Raw genomic sequence first — 20,385 nt, forward strand, 5'->3', positions numbered from 1 at the left:
GTACCAGTAATCTTTTGGACATGTTTTATGTATGGGTAGAAATTTTTATGGAAAATAATGCACTTAGATATGAAAATACAATCTATGTACTTTCCTTTCTGCTAAATCAACTATCCTGCTGATGTCATCCCAAAAAACAGAGAACAGAACATGTATTTTGGAACTCCCTTTGCCTTTGGAGTCAGCCTGTGAAAGGACAATTTTCAGACAACCATTATAACTTGGGTAAATTGTTCTTTACCTATGAATATGTCTTTGAAAATTATTCTATAACTGATCATTGTTTTGGGCAATTCTTGTGTTCCCTTTCCCTTCTCCTTCCTTCTCCCTTCCTCCCCTTCATCTATAAAAAATAAATAAAGATTTTGGCTCAACACAAGCAGATAGGGCAGATTGCTTATTTAAAAGTAATATAGATAGATTGAACTATACATTTTGGTGGACGAACGTATGTATCGCATACAAATACGAAAGAATGAATGCAGAATGTTTGGGGGTCCAGTGTTTCATTTAACAAAGTATGGTTTATGTATGTATCTTTCTTCTAAGTTTTCCTTGCACATCCGGGGGGGGGGGGGGAGGGAACTGTATTTGGGAAATTGATATTAATTCTTCATAATAATGAAATCAGTAAAGATATCTTATTAACAATTGAGAGAAGAGGGTGACAATATCATCGCTCCTCCTAAACTTATTTGCTCCACTTCATCAATGACGTTGAAACCGTGGATTGAAGACAAGTTTTATTTTTATTTTTTCTTTCCAACTTATGAATTATCTTTAATCTTATCTACTGTTTTGCCTTTTGTCCTTGTTTTGTTCTATTTCTATCATTTAAATTTCTCCAGAGCTCTATTGTTCAACGGTTCCCCCTTCTGCATCTATTCCTTTCTCTCCTCTCTTATACCTTCCAAAGCATTTAGATCAATGCTGTATTGTTAAAATGTTCATTTTATTTTTTCTTCTATCTCTACCTTTCACATCTATATTATCCTCCAGGTACTTTAGTTAGATTGTGAGCCTTCGGGACAGTAAGGGAATTTTTTAAGTACCTTTCTTATTTATAATCTTAATGTAGATTTTCTGTAAACCGCTTAGAACCTAACGGATGTAGCGGTATACAGTATAAGAAATAAATTACATTACATTACAATATGGTACTTTATATTAATTGTACTATATAGTGTAATCTCTGTAATAATCTTTGTGTTTAATCAAATGTACTACACTGTTTTAGTTTGTAAAACTATAAAATTTTTAAACAAAAAAAATAATATATATTGATCCTTATTTCCATCATACTTTTTTTTAAAAACAGCACAATTGTAATAAAACTAGCAAAACAAGCTACCTCTTTTAGTAGCAAAATCTGTTTATATGAAACAGGTAAAGATATACTTTCCTTTTTTCGTGACTCTCAAACAGTTCAGACTCCTTCAATACACTGCAATACAGCGTCTCTTCCCTCCCAACCATCCATCCCCCTGTCATAAAATCAGAACACGTCATAAAATGTGAGGAACAAATTAGCTGACAGGAGTCACGTGTTAGTTGAGCAAATTATTACCTAAATGTTTTAAAACTATATGCTGCGCGCCCCCCCCCCCCCCCCGTAGAAAATCAGGAGAAAGACCTTTTCACAGCCAGCCCACAATGCTTATTTCCTAATAATGAGCAAGCCTTTGCAACCACAAGGAAATAGACGCTAGGGGCGCCAGGTTTTTGACACTGTGTAGTTGCCATGGGAATAGGACGCATAACACAGCCCCCTCTCCCTGCTCCCCCTGCTGCTCCCTGGACGTTCGGGGTGGGCAGCGCCGACCGAGTGAGCGAGCCAGCTAGCGCGCGCCCCTTGGACTGCAGGTAGGAAAGAAAGCCCGCGTGCGGAGCTGAAGTTCTGCAGCTCGACCATTGGAGAAAAATAGGGGGGGGGGGGGAGAGGGGTGCACGCTGCCTGTAGACGCGGTTGTAGCGACCGCTTTTTAGGATTGCACTGGAGATTTCAGCCTTAGGTTGGTCTTTGCGATTCGACCTCTGGAAAAAGTTTGCAAAGGTATTAGAGAGCAACGGATTTCTTGCTTCTTGACTTGCTGAAGGAAGCAGTGCTGCTTATTTGTGTCTTTAGTCACTGCAAATGCATATGCTTGTACAGACAAATTTGCGCGCAAATCCCCCTGATCGTCAAATTCGTGCTTGTGAAAGGGTGGGAAAGTGGTCGACTCCTTTCATACGTTGTTTACATATTTTTCTCAGTGCAGGAGAAAAAGAAAGCTTTCTTGGTAGAAATAAATGCACTTTGTATTTACTGTAGATGTAAAGCAAAATGAGATATGCTGATGTAGTTTAAGTTTCAAGTTTATTAGGATTTTATATACCGCCTATCAAGGTTATCTAAGCGGTTTTACAATCAGGTACTCAAGCATTTTCCCTATCTGTCCCGGTGGGCTCACAATCTAGCTAACATACCTGGGGCTATGGAGGACTGAGTGACTTGCCCAGGGTCACAAGGAGCAGCGCGGGGTTTGAACCCACAACCCCAGGGTGCTGAGGCTGTAGATCCAACCACTGCGCCACACACTCTTATCTGATAAATTTCTTGCCTACCTCTACCCCTATAGGGCTCCTTTTATTAAGCCGCGCTAGCGGGGTTAACGCGTGCGACTTTTCACCACGTGCTAACACCCGCGCCGGCCTAAAAACTACCGCCTGCTCAAGAGGAGGCGGCGGCAGCAGCTAGCGCGGCCGGCGGTTTAGCGCGCAGTATTACGCGCATTAAACCGCTAGCGCGCCTTTGTAAAAGGAGCCCGTAGTTTTTAAGTCCAAGAGACAAAAGTCTAATTCATCATAAGCATTCTTGTATTCTGTACCTGTGGTGAAAAAAGCATAGTGAAGATAATTCTAGAAAGAGGGCACGAATATCTAGGTGTCAAGAGCGCGTGTAACTGACCAGAATGCAACTGCACATTGGATTACTAGATGTTCTCCCTATGAACACATTACACCATTTTTAATACAACTTCATTGGTTGCTGATCGCTTGGCGAATATGCTTTAAAATTGTGACATTGACTTTTAAAGGTCTTGCAGATAAACTTCTTTTTTGTTGTTGTTGTTGTTGTGCTGCCACATGGATGATCCATATGCCAACCAATACTTTGAGACCTAATAACCGGTATCTTTTGAAGGTTACCAGTTTAAGGCATATTAGATTGGAAGAATACGGGAATTCACTGCTCATGATCAGGGGTTCTTTAACCTTTTTTGGTTCCCACACCTGTTTAACAGATCAATTGCACCCTCTTCCTAAACCACCGTGCTTGTTCACTGGTGACTACTGACAGATGCATATGTTTTTAACTAATAGCCACAGTTCTAATTGTCATGTCACTAAAATTACAGTAGTACATAATTACATTACTAATAACTTCCCTAATTGCCATCACTCTAAAAAGTTCCATAAATTGCCACAGGCACCACTGGTTAAGAACCCCTGCTCTAAGTCAAAGTGTTTTGCTGCCAGTATGAACACTTTGATCTAGACCAGTGGTTCACAACCCTGTCCTGGAGGACCACCAGGTCAGTTGGGTTTTCAGGTTAGCCCTAATGAATATGCATGAGAGAGATCTGCATATAATGGAGGTGGCCAGGCATGCAAATCTGCTCCATGCGTATTCATTAGGGCTAATCTGAAAACCTGACTGACCTGGTGGTCCTTCAGGACAGGGTTGGGAAGGGAACCACTGATCTAGACGGTACTGTTTGGCTGTCACAATTGGATTTATTGGTTATATAAGTGCAGAAATATGTTTTGAATTCTCCACTTGGGATTTGGGCTTATCCCCTCGTTCTATAATTTGGCACAAAATTATGTAGAATACTAGAACTTATACATGTATAATGTGCACATACATGTGTGGGTGCCAGGTGTTTTCTGTAACTTATGTGCACAAATTGATTGGGGTAGATCAAAAAAATGCACCCAAAATTAGGCACCAGGATGATGTGCACTAAGCCCTGATCCTTGTAGGAATGCCAAAAGATAGGCGGCAGTAGGCATCCTTTTGCCACCTACGGTAACTTAATTGGTTTAGTTGACAATAAATGACGCGGTAATTGACCGCGTTGTTTAAAACTGATTAAAAACTAATTTTTTAAAAATGTTGACAACTGCAAGCGCCTACAGAACAGGCCACCGATGTCCCATCCACAAAGGCACCTACCAGTGCCTTCGGTCAAAGTGGGCATGGTGCCAGAAGTGACCGTAGGCGCCGGTAGGAGCCCCTGTGGATGAGATTCTCATGTAAAGTAGGCGCCGGAAATGTAGGCCTGTTAAACCTTGGCCTATATTTCTGGTGCCTACACGTGGCCGCAATTCTGCAACTGGTGCCGGTGCGTGATTGACACGTGACTGGCGCCGATTTTGGAGGCACTGGCCGATACCAGCGCTGGTTACAGAATCCAGCCCTGAGCTAATATTCTGTAAAGGGCGCTCTGCACAGAACAGCCTTTATAGAATTCTAGTTCACTACGCATTTTGGACCCGATTCTATATATAGTGTCCAACAATAAGGCAAAACTAGTCAATCGGTTCAGAAAGTGGTAACTCAATGACTGAACTCCTCCATGAACACAATGCAAAATAACGCGTATAAGTAAATAAATAATAAATGTGAATGTGTTAGGGTGCCCTCAGTGTGAAGGAACAGTGAGGGGAGTAATACTCCAGCGCTTCACATTAACAGACAGAGGCAACCGTGCCCCCGCCTACACACCATCATCGGGCACACCTTTCTATTTATTTATATTTAAAGCACAAACAGGTATGCCCGATGATGGTGTGTAGGCGGGGGCACGGTTGCCTCTGTCTGTTAATGTGAAGCGCTGGAGTATTACTCCCCTCACTGTTCCTTCACACTGAGGGCACCCTAACACATTCACATTTATTATTTCTTATTTACTTATACGCATTGTGTTCACGGAGGAGTTCAGTCATTGAGTTACCACTTTCTGAACCGATTGACTAGTTTTGCCTTATTGTTGGACACTTTGTAAGGTTTATTGGCATTTGTTTTGGAGCTTTTTTGTTCCCGATTCTATATATAGCATCTAAAAATAAGGTGCTGACTAATACAGCGCTAAGCGCGATTCTATAAAAATTCGGCACACTTTATAGAATCACAGTGCTGCCTAAGTGGCCTTAGGTGTTGCTAGGCATCCTGACTTTAGATGCACCTTATTTATGCCGGGGTTTTCTTGGCCTAAATTTAGGCGCCTAAGTCCAAAATAGGCAGATATATGCAAAACACACCCATGATCTGACCCATAATCATGCCTACTTTGTGATAGGTGCCTTGGACTAGGCGCCTGCCTTAAAGTGGTAGATGCCTACCAAGTTAGCTGCCTAACATCCAATTAAGTGCAATTTACATCAATTACGAGGTGCTAATTGTCAATTATCGGCACTGATTAAGTCTATTAAACATTTAAGTTAGGCGCCTACATCTGCTTGAAGTGCCAAAGTACCGTATATACTCAAATATAAACCTCTCTGAATATAAAGTGAGGTAACCCTTTCCCCCCCACAAAAAAAAAAATGAGGGTAAAAGGTTCACTCGAATATAAACTGAACTTGCGGCAGTCTCCACAAGGTCACTGTGGGAACGCGTGCCAGCCATTTTGAGTAACGAGACTGCACAGGGCAGAAGCTTGGGAGGATCGCTCTTGCCCTGGCTCACCACTGGACCAGCAGAGCTTAGGGTAGGCTTGGGGAGAGGCCTGAGATGGGTAAATGTCTATTTTATCATTCCCTCTGTGAGAAACTCCTTAGCCCCTATTTTTCCTGTTTGTCTTAATTAGATTGTAAACTATATTGAACAAGGATTATCTCTTACATGTGTACATCTAGCACAGGGATCTCAAAGTCCCTCCTTGAGGGCCGCAATCCAGTTGGGTTTTCAGAATTTCCCCAATGAATATACATTGAAAGCAGTGCATGCACATAGATCTCGTGTATATTCATTGGGGAAATCCTGAAAACCCGACTGGATTGCGGCCCTCAAGGAGGGACTTTGAGACCCCTGATCTAGCAGCACTACAGAAATGCTAAGTCGTAAGACTCAAATATATACTGAGACCCCTATTTTGGGCCATTTTTTTGGCCCAAAAGTCTAGGTTTATATTTGAGTATACAGTATACAGTAGATACCTATCTTTAGCTGATCTATATAGAATTTATCTGTTTGTACCTAGCTTTGTGTGCATCTATAATAACAATACCCTTGTTGTACAAGAATGTAACACAGCATGAGAACTGTTGTAACCATAAAACTAAACTATTTTATCACTATGTTAAAATATGCTCAGAGACCCGGAGACTGTGTGAGATGTTTATCTCACATTTAAAGCATCACCAATGGGAAGGGGTAAAACACGGACCTTACAGACCTCGCAGATCTAAAACCGCATGTTCTTAAAAATCCGAGATCCGCGCCACTTTTGAGGTCCGTGCCACTTTTAGTCTGGCTCTGACAGAGCTCTATGACAATTTAACTCTGACGGGTCCTAGCATAAGGAAGGAAAAGCATTAGGATCCGTCAGAGTTAAATTTTCATAGAGCTCTGTCAGAGCCAGACTAAAAGTGGCACGGACCTCAAAAGTGGCGCGGACCTTGGATTTTTAAGGATGTGACGTGCCGTTCAGATCCGCGAGGGAGCCGGGGGTCTGTAGGGAAAGCGAAGGCGGGCTTGTCAATTCACGGACCTCAGATTTTTAAGGACGTGCGGTTTTAGATCCGCAAGGTCCGTGAGGTCCGCGTTTTACCCCTTCCCCTTACCAACCAAACATTGCATATTTTGAATTTTAGTTTAAAAAAATACCATGCAGTCATAACCATCAAAATAAATTCAAAAAGTGCAACTTATCTTAAATGTATCACATTTGTGGGGGTCCTGACATGGGGCAAGTTCCGTTTCCTGCTTCAGGGAAACCCCAAAAAGGTCTTACATCAAAAAAGCAGGGTCCCTATAAATCAAGGATCTCAAAGACCCTTCTTGAGGGCTGCAATCCAGTCGGGTTTTCAGGATTTCCCCAATGAATATGCATTGAAAGCAGTGCATGCACATAGATCTCATGCATATTCATTTGCACCAAACAAGTTACACTTGCCAGAGATATTGCATACCTGTTTGCATATGATTGCATATGTTGCATATGATTGGTCCAGCTAGAAACTTATAGAAGATCTCTCTTCAGTATCATGGGACTTAAACTTTTGAACGTAAAATAAAATGATGTACAAACACTCCATTCCGTAAGTATCAATGTTTGAATTACGGTTATAGGACTGTGTTGCAGAACCGTGGCTTCAGAGCAAATGAGAGCAAATTTGAGTGTTAATGCATTCATACAGAGTTTAAGGGCTCCTTTTACTAAGGTGCGCTAGCGTTTTTAGCGCACGCAGGAAATTACCACGCACTATGCTTCTAGAACTAACGCCAGCTTAATGCTGGCGTTAAGGTCTAGGGCGCTATTCCGCGCGTTAAAGCCCTAGTGCACCTTAGTAAAAGGAGCCCTAAAAGCACAAATAACAGTGAGTAAGGAGGGGTTTTTTTTAACTCGTGAGGTTCTTACCCTTTCTAGTCTTCATCAAGATTCGTTCTGGCTGAGGACGGGGATCTGAGACTTGTTTCCTCCCTATATAAATAGAGTGCATGGTACAAGTTTGAAATGAAAGTGTAACTTGTTTAAAAGAGTGAGCAGGTATATTTGGTATACGAATTTAAAGAAACCTACTTTACCTGCATATTGTTTTTGGTGAACCCCATTATTTACCCTTCTTCATTGAGAATAATGACCATTTAAATCTACTCTCTGTTTTCTGTCTTTCAACCAGTTCTTAATCCATAATAGGCCATTACCTCCTCTCCTATGACTTTCTAATTTCCTCAGAAATCTTTCATGAGGTACTTTGTTAAATGCCTTTTGAAAATCCAAATACACAATATCAACATGTTCATTCACTCCTTCAACGAAATGCAGTAGATTGGTGAGGCAAGATTTCCTTTGACTAAACATATGTTGGCTTTCTCTCATTAATCCGTGCTTATGTATATGTTCTGTCATTTTGATTTTTTTATAATATTCTCTACTATTTTGCCCAGCAACAACATCAGACTCACTGGAACCCTTTTTAAAAATCATTGTCACGTTGGCCACCCTCCAGTCTTCCAGTACTAACCTGGATTTTAGAGAAAAATGACAAATTATGAATAGCTCTGCAAGTTCATTTTTCTGTTTTATAGTAAAGGGCAATGCCATTACCATATTCCAGTCTATGCAAATATTCAATGCTCCCCTGAAGCAGATTGTTGATCTGAAACATGTCAGGCTCAATATAATAGTGAGCATAGAGTATACTAGATTTATAGAATATGACTGTTATCCCATTGGACTGTACTTAGGACTTTGGATAAAAAGGTGTTTTTTTTAAATTTTTATCATTAGTCTGTCTCTTCTCTGTTCTTGTCCTTTGGTACTGAATATTGAAGTTTGTTCTTTGCCTCTTAATGTGTTATTATCTGATAACTTTAGTCCAGGATTCTGCCATGACTGGACATATACAGCTAAACCATAGAAACATGATGGCAGATGAAGGCCAAATGGCCCATCCAGTCTGCCCAGCTGCAGTAACCATTACCTCTTCCTCTGTCTTAAGAGGTCCCACGTGACTATCCCAGGCTTTCTTGAAATCAGACATAGTCTCTGTCTCCACCACCTCTACTGGGAGACTGTTCCACGCATCTGCCACCCTTTCTGTAAAAAAGTATTTCCTTAGATGATTCCTGAGCCTATCATCTCTTAAACCCCTGGCTTATCTCCATTTCTGCTTCCTTTTTTGCTGTTAGAGTTGGTTGGACAACATTTAACTGCTGAGCAGGTGAAAGGGGTGGATTTTAAAACCTCATGGTTTGTCTGAGTAACTCCCAGAATTATCTGGAGAAATATTTTTGAATATCAACCTCCATGTGTTTTGCTAGTCATGAAAATAGTTTCCATATTACTTCCTTCTAGCATAATTAACTGTTCTGTATTTGGAAGAAAAGTCATGCATGCAATTAGGTTAAAGAAGAGCACAAAACTTATCATTTTTGGTTTAGAATAATTTCAAGTGGGGGAGGGGAAGTGAACAAAACCTCTGGAATAAATTAGATTTTCCTACGAGCTCAGCCAGTGCATTTGTCTTTGAGCAACAGTGATTGAGATATAAACTAGCAAAATCAACACATACTTTTCACTATGATAGAACCTACTGGCATTCTTTCACGTTTATATGGCAGATATTTAATGGTCAGGTGGCTGCATGTGGCTAGGAAAACTTTGTAGACCATGGTTTTTTCTTAAGTCAATGGCCATATGAGCACAAACAATAAAAGATTGCCTCGTTAATCTCTGATCAGCATTAGTGAAGATTTTATGCCTGTCTTCTTTTACTACAAGCATAAATGATTCACGGCTTTTTCCTGGCTTCCTTGAAAAGAATGAACGGGGGGGGGGAAGACAGAGACGAGGAACTAAGGGGGCAACATGCTGGTAAGAGTAAAGTGCTGGACTGTTAACAGATCCAATGCAATGGCCCAGATTCAGTAAGTAGTGCCCAAATTTTGGCACCAGAAAGATCTGCACTAAACTTGTATTCTATAAAGGGTACTGCACCAAGCGCCCTTTACAGAATTGCACTTAGCGCCAGTTCCCATAACTGAGGTTCACCTGCTGAAACATGGTCTAAATCAGGGATGTCCAACCTTTTGGCTTCCCTGGACCGCATTAGCTGAAAAAAATGTTTCTGGGGCCACACAAACGTACAAATGCTGCAGCAAGACAGAGGAAGGAGCCGGCAAGACAGTAAACACCTGGGAGCTGCAGACGAAAACACTGCATCACCCTCGACTGGGGCCGCACAAAATACTTCACAGGGCCACATGCGGCCCTCGGGCCGCAGGTTGGACACCCCTGGTCTAAATCCTGGTATGGAATTTGGGCACGCAACCCCAGAATTCTACAACATTGTACCTAAATTTTTGGTACACCGCTGACTTGCCAGTGCCCATCCCATACTCCTACTACTATTTATTATTTCTATAGCGTTACCAGATGCACGCAGCACTGTACATTAAACACGCAAGAGATGGTCCCTGCTCAAACAGCTTCCAGTCTAATTATGACAGACACACAGGACAAAGGGTCCCATGAACACAGCTCGTTTTTGGTTGCATTTGAGACACTTTGGGGGAAATTCTGTAAATGGCATCTAAAAACCAGGCGCCTATAACGTAGGCATCTATTGCATGCCAATCGTGCTTAAGTGGCTTTTACAGAATCACGCCTACCAGCACCTAACTTAAAAACTCAGGCGCCTGTAATGTAGGTGAGCGTTTTAAAGGTCTATATTATAGGTACCTAAGGGCTCCTTTTACTAAACTGCAGAAGAGCTTCTTACCATGGGCTGGCGAAGTACATGCTCTGCCGCTCATTCATTTTCTATGAGCATTGGAGCATTTACCTTGCTGGCCTGCAGTATGACGCGGTTCCGCAGTTTAGTAAAACCCAGCTTAAGTTCTTTAGAGAATCATGCCTAGCAGCGTCTAAATCACTCTCCACTGCTAAACACACCTACTTCAGAGTGCGGTGCAGTGGTTAAAGCTACAGCCTCAGCACCCTGAGGTTGTGGGTTCAAACCCTACATTGCTTCTTGTGACCCTGGGCAAGTTACTTAATCCAAAGCAACAGAACCAAAGGAAAAGGGAGGTCCAACCTTGTCTGCAGTGAAAAAACCAACCAGGAACAAACAAACCAAAACTGCAGATGTGTACAGCGATGTAGGCAAATTTTATTGTGACAACTAAAGTATATCTAAAAACCTTTTTACCAAACAGGTGACCCAACACGGTCCGTGTTTCGGACAACCTTCATCAGGGGTCCATGGTAGAAAAGGAAAGAAAAATGTGTCACAAAAAATTGCAGTAGAAAAAAACGGATTGTATGTATCACCAAAAGTCACCGAATATTGTGAAATCTCGCTGAGGTACTGCAATTTTTTGTGACACATTTTTCTTTCCTTTTCTACCATGGACCCCTGATGAAGGTTGTCCGAAACACGGACCGTGTTGGGTCCCCTGTTTGGTAAAAAGGTTTTTAGATATACTTTAGTTGTCACAATAATATTTGCCTACATCGTTATACACATCTGCAGTTTTGGTTTGTTTGTTCCAAGTTACTTAATCCTCCACTGCCCCAGGTACACTAGAAAGCTTGTGAGCCCACCGGGACAGATAGAGAAAATGCTTGAGTCCCTATATGTAAACCACTTTGAATGGGGTTATGTAACTACAAAAAAGCGGTATACAAGTCCCTATCCCTTATCCCTCTGCTAGGCCCTATTTTAATAATAATAATAATAACTTTATTCTTCTATACCGCCATAATCGTGTGACTTCTAGGCGGTTCACATTAAAGAGAGCTGGACAATCAGCAAGTTACAATATGCAGATAATCAGTGAATTACAGTAGGCAGAATCTTAAAATGCAGTGAATTACAATATACAATTTATTAAAAATTACAGACTTATACGCAAGAGTGGACATATTAGAAGTAATAGAATTGGATTTAGTGTTTGGTGTAGTTACTGTTTAGGTGATAAATCTGTCAAATAAGGCAGTTTTTATGTCTTTTCTAAAAGCGTCATAGGTCACTCTAGCTCCATTAAAAATTACAAAGACTAGGGGACACTCACTGAAGTTACAGGGAAATACTTTTAAAAACAATAGGAGAAAATAGTTTTTAACTCAGAGAACACACTCCCCCTTCATATTCATTGGTTTGGCACTTGCAACTTCAGTAATCTGTGATTGTCTCCTCCCAGACCTCTCCACACCTTACTTTTCAATCCTGGTAGTCTAGTGGTGAAGTGAGGCAGGAACGATATTCCTATGCTCCTGCCCTATGGAGAGCCGTGAGGCCACACAAGCAGCAAAACTAGACAGCCAGCTCTCCAACTTACTGATCTCAACATCAAACTATAAAACCTTCAAAAGAGAAATAAAAACCATGTTCTTCAGAAAATTTATCAAGACAGACTCATGATATAACCGATTACCTGCTTCTATCCCCAGCACCTATATGTAGAATTGGCCAATTAAGTTTTATTTGTTTCAACTATGAGCTTGTAAAAGCTCATAATTGAAGCCAACTTACTAATTGAGCTGAGTACCTAACTTTAAGCACCTATGTATTTAGGCACATAACTTTAAGAGCCTCTTATAGAATTTGCCCCTCTGGGCATGCAGCATTATAAAATAACATGTAGGCAGATGCATGTGTTAAGTCCAAATTAGTGTCAGTTAACACCATTAATTGATAGTTTATGGCTCATTAACTAATTAATCTGCACTGCACTCCTATTCATATGTTCTTATACTCCGTCAAAAATTACAAAGACTAGAGGATATTCGATGAAGTTACATGGAAATATTTTTAAAAGCAATAGGAGGAAATTTTTTGTCACTAAGAGAATCGTTAAGCTCTGGAACGCATTGCCAGAGGTTGTGGTAAGAGCGAATAGCGTGGCTGGTTTTAAGAAAAGTTTGGACAAGTTCCTGGAGGAAAAGTCCATAGTCTGTTATTGAAAAAGACATGGGGGAAGCCACTGCTTGCTCTGGATTGGTAGCATGGAATATTGTTACTGCTTGGGTTTTGGCCGGGTACTAGTGACCTGGATTGGCCACCATGAGAACTGGCTACTGGGCTTGATGGACCTTTGGTCTGATCCAGTAAGTCTACTCTTATGTTCTTATGTTCTCTTACTGAATTAATAAATTTTGCCAGTTTTTACTACTTTTACCTACAGTGGTTACATTTGATCCTTGTAGTTAAAAGTAAAAGTAGGAAGGAAGTAGGAAGGAAGATGTAAATGACAATTCCTCAATAAACCAAATGAAACAGCAAAACTGGGAACAAGATTTTGCTATTGCAAGCCTCATTGTGCAAACAGTGGATCATTTCATCTTAAATTTTGCTGTTCAGTGAATGTAGAGGGACATTTTCGATAAGATGTCTATGGCTGAGTTTGGCTATTGTGGGAAAGACATCCAGAAATCCAGAAGAGGAAATGGATGAACTTCAAAGTAAAACATCCAAATTCTACCTTTCAAAAATCACAATTTGGAGGTTTTCAACAGATCAACTTTTTGGGGGGCCATGTTGAGACATCCATCTACTTCAAACATGAATGCCACAGTAACATAGTAAATGATGGCAGATAAAGAAATTCATAGTCCATCCAATCTGCCCAACAGTCACATTCATTGTTATATCATTATTGAAGCAATAATCCAAACAATGATTGCAACATTTTATTCAGTAAGTTCTGCTTTTACAATGTCTTCCCCTTCCCTACTGAGATATATAGTACCCACACTCATAGCATAAAATATGAATGTGGTAAAAAAAAAAAAAAGTATACATACTCGCTTCTGATCCATCCTTGCCATTTTCAGGGTTTGGAGAATTTGAAAAATCTGCCTCGCTGGCCTTAAGTATTCCAGAACAATTTTTTCTGAATGCAAAGTATACCTGCTGCTAGTGCAGACCTCTGTGTGCATGCATCTAGCGTGCTTCTCCCCTGTTAAGCACAGTAGATGGAACTTAAGCACAGTAACAGGCTGAGCTTTGGGTTCCGGCCCAGAGATAGCTAAGAAAAAAGAAAATTTAATTTAAACAGTAATTTAAAGAGAGGGTAAGGTTGGTCTTAAGTCCATTTTGCCCAAGTCGCTAGTCGACCAAAGTCGGCAGCGTTCAAAGTCCATTCTCGAAAAATACATCCAAAATTTTTTTTTTGCCGAGAATTGTGTTTTTCTATATCCTTCCGTTTGATCTATCTTTATACCCCATTCTCATCCAAAAAAATCATCCAAGCCTAATACTCCTAAAAAAACCTTTTGGACTTGGGAGGGACCAGCGTAGTGATGGACTGGACACCCAGACATGGCAACACAGTAGTGAGGCACCTTACAGGGCACTGCTGTGAACGTCACAAAATGGTGCCACATAAATATCTCACTACAACTCTTATAGGTCATGGTGAGCCCCCCAAAACCTACTATTCCCAAACTGTCTACCACCCCAATAGCCCATATGGCTGCAGGTGCCACCTATATGGCAATACAGTAGGGTTTTGGTGGGTGCACATTTTTTACCATGAATGCAGTGATTAGAATGGCTTATGGGCCTGGGTCCTCCTCTCTATGGTTCACTAGCCCATTCCCCAGACTACATAAGACACCTCTGTGCAGCTCTACTAGGCTTTCCTATGCCAGGTGATGATGTTCTGGAGGCAGGTTTGTATTTTTTTATTCCAATTTTTATGGCGGTGATCACTAGGGGAGTGTGTGGGGGGCATAGGATGAAGTTAAGAGGTGATAGGCTCCGGAGTAATCTGAGGAAATACTTTTTTACAGAAAGGGTGGTAGATGCATGGAACAGTCTCCCAGAAGAGATGGTGGAACAGAGACTGTCTGAATTCAAGAGGGCCTGGGATAGGTACATGGGATCTCTCAGAGAGAGAAAGAGATAATGGTTACTGCGGATGGGCAGATTAGATGGGCCATTTGGCCTTTATCTGCCGTCATGTTTCTATGTTTCTTCTGGGCACCTAGACCTGTTTTAAATCGCCTAACTCACAACGTATAAGTTCCGTCTAGGAAGTCTCATTGAACTTTTGATTATCGCTGCAGGCAGCCCACATCCTACCTACTTCCACTCCTTCAAAAATGCCCCTTTTCATTCAGCAGCACTGAAAAGGCCTAAGCTGATTTTAGATACATCTAAAACCTGTTTCGATTGCCGGCTCTTGGACGACCTGTCTTTTAGGTCATCCAAGTACCGATTTAGGCGGGTTTTTAGACGTATTTCCATTTTGATTATGAACCCTTTGGGTCTTTATCTGCTGTCATTTACTATGTTACAGTATATGCACACAGCTTATTTGCATAGTATTTGGCTACTTCATTTGGTGCAAAATTAGTTTATTTACACATGTGTTAGGAACACCTGTCCTGAGGTTCAGGGCATGGCTTTCAGTATCGGACCCTCAATATTTGAGAGTTTCAAGAAGAATAAATTGTCTCCTTTCTGCATCTTGCTTCTTCATTTGAAATCATCCATCATGAGCCAGGAGAGTGCACGGACATCCTGATTATGCCGATGAATCCCAATAGGGATAGTGGATGAAGAAAAAAAGTGTATGGCTGGATAGCTGTGAGGTATGATTTAACAGCCCCGATAAAGAAGCCTTGTTTTGATAGCAAAACTCAACCAGGTATCTGCGAGGAAGACGGAGAAAAGAGCAGGCTATGCCTCGTAGAGCAGATTATCTTAACTGGACTTCTCTGTCAATGGACACATTTGTTCTGGGCTTGGCTGACAGGAATCGATATATGTTTTTTCCCTTGTACCAAGGGAGGTTTGCCCTGACACTAACCTGCCTGTCTCAATCAATTTATCTTCTTCTGTTGCTCCCAACAAACATATCACCGCTGATTACCACTGAGAATTAAAGAGCCCTGGCAATGCCAAGGAGCCTCAAGCAAAGGATGAAATACGAGGCAGGTTTGCTCACTAAGTCACTTTGTCTTATTAAAATGAATGAAGAAGGCATATTTCTCTCTTGTTGCTTGCAACACAGATCACCTTTGTGTGTGCCATTGACTGCTGACTAATTTATTTTGCCAAAAAGAGATACCTTAATACTTTTTCCCATTTCCCTATTGCCTTTTTATAGTATTGTATAGTATAGTATAGTTTATAAATTATTCTATTTAAACTTTATTTATGCACATTTTCATAATACATCAAATACATATTCAATAGAAAATAGTGTTTCAGGAAAAAAAAAACCCATAAGAAAAGAGAAACAAAACTCTTATCCCTCATTCTATAACAGGGCGCTTAAATTTAAGTACCATCTGCCAGATATTAGCCCAGTTTACCCAGCCAGGAAAGGCTCCTGGCCAGTTAAATAGTATTAAGCCAATACCCACTAATATTCATTGCAAGATAACCACTGAATATTAGCGCTGAGCAACTAGCCGGCTATGCTGTGTGTCTTAGCCAGCTTAAAGTGCTAGCTGGCTAGGTTTAGTGGCCAAATCGGGCCCCCTAAATAGCTGACCTATCTTTGGTTGCTATAAATTTGGCCAGCCAGTGCTGAATATCTGTGTAGCCAGCTAAGTTTATAGCAGCCAAAAATAAACCAGATATTCAGAATCATCAGAAAAGGCCTGGCCCTGAATACCCAGGTTGAGCACCAACTGTGGGAGTCAGCTCGGCTAACTCCCACAATCTGAATATCAGCCCTATATATGTGAATGTATACTTATGTGCATAAGTGCTAGCAGAGCGCTCTGTGATATTCTATCATTTAAGTGTGCAAAGCACTTAGGAGTCGATATTCAAAGTAAAGGTAAGGGCAGGGATGGGGACAAAGAAGTTATTCCTACCACAGGAAAGGTTGGCTCAAAAATGAACGGGGATAAGAGTATGGATGGATTTGAAGTGAATAGGGATGAGAAGGGATAGGGACCAGTTGTATCCATGTGCACACCACGACTCAGAAACGTGACCACAACATCTCCGTTTAAAAAAAAAAAAAAAAAAAAATCAAAAGAGGAACTCACCATGATGAAAACTGGTGTTTGTTGGCAATGAGGGAGATCACCGACAAACAAACTGGTGAGAATAATTGCAGATTAGTTTCAAACACTGTGGCATCAAATAATCTCCACCAAGTTAGTCTCATTTATGAAACTGATATTGTGGCTAATATGAAAACGCTATTTCGAGATGAAGTCCAAATAGGTTGTGTATCTCAATATCGTTCTCTCTCATGAACTCCTGCCATCAAAAACTGAAGTTGATCTGATGTAAGTGAGCTTATAACATTGTGCAAGGAGGTGGTTGCACTCACCAACCCGCAATGGAGGTTTCTACTGCAGCCCAGGGCACTAAATGTTCCGACTCTACTCCAACGCTGCTCCGATGCTCATAGGAATTCTATGAACATCAGAGCAGCATCAGCGCATTTAGCAGTCCAGCCCGTGGTAGAAACCACTGCTTAGTAAAAAGGGGGAGGGGCAAATTAACAACAGTCATATTTGTTCATTATTTTTTATTCATAGCATTTGTTGTAAGAGAGCCAACAAAGGCAACTATGCAGTTGCAACCATTAATCAAAATAAGGAAAAGAAAAAAGACAGAGAAGGCAAAAGAGAAAAGAAGAGAGGGACAAGAATGGAGAAAGGAACATGGTATAGAAAAGAGGTCAGGCCAAGAGGTCAGGAGACCAAAAGTTTTAGCGAAAAGGTAATTTTTGAGGAGTGTCTTAAATCTGTTAGTTCCAGAGTTTTGGACCAAGGTAGCTGAGGGCCATTTCAAGGGCGATGTTAAGATGAAGTGCAGAGGGGAATGGAAGGGTTAGGAAATCAGTGTTGGTAGAGTGAAGAACTATGAATGGGGTGATAGGGGATAAGTAGATTATTTAGATAAGCAGGGGCAGTGGGGGAGGAGACCTTTAAAGGCAGTGATCAGAACCTTGAACTAAAGACAGGGATAAGCAGGTAGCCAGTGTTCAGCTTGAAGAAGTATCACATGGTCATTGAAGAAAATACTCAAGCAGTGCGTGTCAACTAGGTGGAACAGTGTTCTATTGACAATGAAATCTGTGGCAGGGAATATGAAGGAGCCGTGAGCAATTGCCACTGAACTAGATGCAAACTAACAGTTCCTGATCAAATTGTTTGCAATTGATGACTCCTTGCAGGCAGAAGTTGTTATGGTGATGGAATCACTTGACAGGACTACAAACAAACTGTCAAAAGATACTAAGGGGCAGATTCTGTATAAGACACCAGTCTCAGCAGCCGCCTAAGAAGTGGCTGAGAATGGCACACCGGCAGTTCTGTGTTAAATTTTTATGGTTATTGGTTTAATAAATTTAATATACAGCTCCCTCTCCATATTCGCGGGTCTCAAAACAAGCAGGCTCCCTGCCGCCTCCTTTAAAACCCTGGTGGTGTAGTGGTGAAGTGGGGCAGGAGCAATTTTCCTACACGTCGGTCTCATGAGTTCCTGCAGTCTCACGAGACCAACTCGGGAACATGAGGAGATGGGGATGGTGCGGGAATAGAAGAGAATTGACGGGGGATAGTGAAGAGGTTAGGACCTTCAGCTTGGAAAAGAGACAGCTGAGGGGGGAATGTGATAGAGGTCTACAAAATTCTGAGTGGTTTAGAATGGGTAAACATGCATCAAATGTTTATTCATTCAAAAAGGTTCCATGGTAATATTTTTGAAATGAATAGGAGGAAATATTTTTTTCACTCAGCAAATAGTTATGCTCTGGAACTCGTTACTAAAGGTTGTAGTAACAGAAATTTGGGTGTTTAAAAGTTTGGACAAGTTTTTTGAGGAAAAGTCCATAGTCTGCTAATTGAGACAGAAATGGGGAAAGCCACTGTTGTCCCTGGGATTGGTCATATTGAATCTTGCTACTATTTGAGATTCTGCCAGTACTTGTGTTCTGGATTGGCCATTGTTTGGAAGCAGGATACTGGGCTAAATTGTTCTGACCCAGTATGGCTGTTCTTATGTTCCTATGTTCTAAAGCAATGTATCTCAAACTTTTTATCTCCAGCACACTAAACAGAGCAAATGTTTTTTGCAGAAAATAATTGAAATTAATAAAATTTAAATTAATTTTTTTGTTGGTTTTGCAGAGTTATTTATTTAAAGTTCTTTAAGCTATGTATGAGTAATTGTAAGAACGGTGAAACTAAAGTAGATAGAATAGAATTGCTAATCAATGCGATGGCAATGTTTTTTGGCAATGTTAATTTGCACTCAATGTTTTTGAGTGCAAATTAACTCAAAACATGTCTTGATAGTTGACAAGCAGACACGCATTTCATCATCTATCATCTGAGGTCATTCTCTTTTTTGAGATTTAATTTTTGTCAGAGCTGAAAATCCAAGTTTGCAAAGATAACAAAATCCAAATGGTAACAAAGTCTTAATTGCTTTGTTGCTCAAGTTAGGATAACTACTGCATAAAATAATAAAAGTAATACTATAATTATATGCCGTTAGTTTTCAAGGACCAATCACGTCAAAAAATGATGTTTGTCTGGGTGGTTGTATCCTTATGCACACAGATGGTCATAACATTGAGAGACTCTTGCGTATGTGATGTATTTGTTATTTATTCTAGAGGTCCTTTTACAAAGCCTTGATAGCATTTTTAGCGCATGCACTGGATTAGCACGCTCTAGCCGAAAATCTACCGCCTGCTCAAAAGGAGGCGGTAGCGTTAACACGTGTGGCAGTTTAGTGCACGCTATTCCATGCGTTAAGGCCCTAGCATGGCTTTGTAAAAGGAGCCCCTAATGTATACTTATACTCTGGAATCTCTCATGCCACTACCTGGAATCTCTTCGAGGCACACCACTGTGCCATGGCACACAGTTTGAGAAACACTGTTCTAAAGGTTTAAGAGGTTAGAACTCTTCTGTTTGGAGAAGAGATGGCTAGGGGGAGAGGTGATTGAGGTCTTCAAAATCCTGAGTGGAATGGAATGGGCAAATGCAACCATGTACTTTTTCTGAAAATGCAAATATTAGGGGACATTCCATGAAGTTTTAAAACAAATAGGAGAAAATATTTTTCACTCAGCATATTGTTAGGGCTTGAAACTTGTTTCTTAAGGAGGTGGTAAAAGCACTTGGCGCAAACGGTTTGGCCAAATTCCTGGGAGTAAAGTTCATAAAACGTTAATAAGGTAGACTTGGGGAAAATCATTGCTTATCCCTAAGAGTAAGTAGGGTAGAATCTTGCTATTTATTGGGAATCTGCCAGGTACTAATGACCTGCCTTGGCCACAGTTTAAAACAGAATACTGTCTAAATGGACCTTTGTTCTGTCCCACTATGGCAATTCTTCAGTTCTTATGTCCTTGCTTGCTTGTTGCACTCTCTCTGCCTGGATGATTAAAGATGTTTTTATTTGCTTTTTTTCCCATCTCCCATAATCTTTCCTGTCATCCTGCAGTCTCAGGCTGGATGCTGTCTGACCACCTGCGCAATGTTCCCTTTAAGTTGAGGAGTCCTTCAACAGCATTGCTGCCAGTTGAAGGGCGTGCTTCAATACTGTGTTTTCCATTGCTTGAGACAGGCAGGTTCCCTGGAGTCCTGTAGACCTTGCGAGAGTGAAACAGCACCCTCTGCAGGCAGGACTATAGGTGAAGGCCTCCCACTCACCTTTTTGATATAGCCTTCAATCCTT

General features: G+C 41.0%; 1 protein-coding gene across 6 annotated transcripts in view; it reads left to right on the plus strand.

Annotated features, from left to right (window-relative positions):
* Nucleotides 1-1,743: 1,743 nt before the first annotated feature.
* The window catches only part of ERICH6B (glutamate rich 6B), a 132,650-nt gene continuing 114,008 nt past the window's right edge, over nucleotides 1,744-20,385 (plus strand). For all 6 annotated transcript variants that reach the window (XM_033950522.1, XM_033950523.1, XM_033950524.1 and 3 more), the window contains exon 1: nucleotides 1,744-1,863. The gene's annotated coding sequence lies outside the window, so the exon portion shown is untranslated. The remainder of the gene's footprint in view (nucleotides 1,864-20,385) is intronic.

This window comes from Geotrypetes seraphini, chromosome 6 (genome assembly GCF_902459505.1).
Source record: "Geotrypetes seraphini chromosome 6, aGeoSer1.1, whole genome shotgun sequence".
Taxonomy (NCBI): domain Eukaryota; kingdom Metazoa; phylum Chordata; class Amphibia; order Gymnophiona; family Dermophiidae; genus Geotrypetes; species Geotrypetes seraphini.